Source organism: Calidris pugnax, unplaced genomic scaffold, assembly GCF_001431845.1.
Source record: "Calidris pugnax isolate Ruff unplaced genomic scaffold, ASM143184v1 scaffold58, whole genome shotgun sequence".
In the NCBI taxonomy this organism is placed as follows: domain Eukaryota; kingdom Metazoa; phylum Chordata; class Aves; order Charadriiformes; family Scolopacidae; genus Calidris; species Calidris pugnax.
Genome location: NW_015090868.1, coordinates 773,940 through 774,989, shown reverse-complemented (window position 1 = coordinate 774,989; position 1,050 = coordinate 773,940).

Genomic DNA, 1,050 nt, shown 5'->3' with positions numbered 1-1,050 from the left:
CTTTCTCCTTCTCCTTCCCTTCCCCTTTCTCCTTCCCATTCTCTTCCTCTTTCCCTTTTCCCCTTCCCCTTTTCCTTCCCCCTCCCTTTCCCCTTCTTCTCTCCTTCTCCTTCCCCTTTCCCTCCTCTTCCCCTTCCCCTCTCCTTCTCCTTTCCCTCCCCTTTCCCTTCCCTTCCCTTTCCCTTCCCCCATCCCTTCCTTCTCCTTCCCCTTTTCCTTCCCCCTCTCTTTCCCCTCTCCTCTCCTTCTCCTTCCCCTTCCCCTCCTCTTCCCCTTCCCCTTCCCTTTCCCCTTCTCCTCTCCTTCTCTTTCTCCTTTCCCTCCCTTCCCCCTCCCTTTCCCCTTCTTCTCTCCTTCTCCTTCCCCTTTCCCTCCTCTTCCCCTTCCCCTCTCCTTCTCCTTTCCCTCCCCTTTCCCTTCCCTTCCCTTTCCCTTCCCCCATCCCTTCCTTCTCCTTCCCCTTTTCCTTCCCCCTCTCTTTCCCCTCTCCTCTCCTTCTCCTTCCCCTTCCCCTCCTCTTCCCCTTCCCCTTCCCTTTCCCCTTCTCCTTCCCTTCCTTTCCCCTTTCCCTTCCCATCAGGCTGAAATCAAAACTACAACAACCTTGGAGGAAAGAATTGGACCCAAGGGAGGAGGCTGGGAGAGGTCTGGGCTCTCTCCACTCATTTGTCATGCACGGAAATGGGGGGAAAAAAGTCAAGGGAAACAAGGAGGTCACAATGGTTAAAGAAGGAATAGAAAGGGATGGCAAGGAAGGGGAAATAGAAATGAGAGGTGGGGGGGAAATGGAGGTGTCATGGTTTAACCCCAGCCAGCAGCTAGGACCAACAGCCACTCAGTCACTCCCCCCAGCTGGGATGGGGGAGAGAATCGGAAGAGTAAAAATGAGGCAAAACTCATGGGTTGACTCCAAACATTCCCCTCTTCCCCACAGCTTTATACACTGAGCACCACATCACGTGGTATGGAACATCCCTGTGGTCAGCTGGGGCCAGCTGTCCCAACTGTGTCCTCTCCCAACCTCTGCACCCCCAGCCTGCCCGCTGGTGG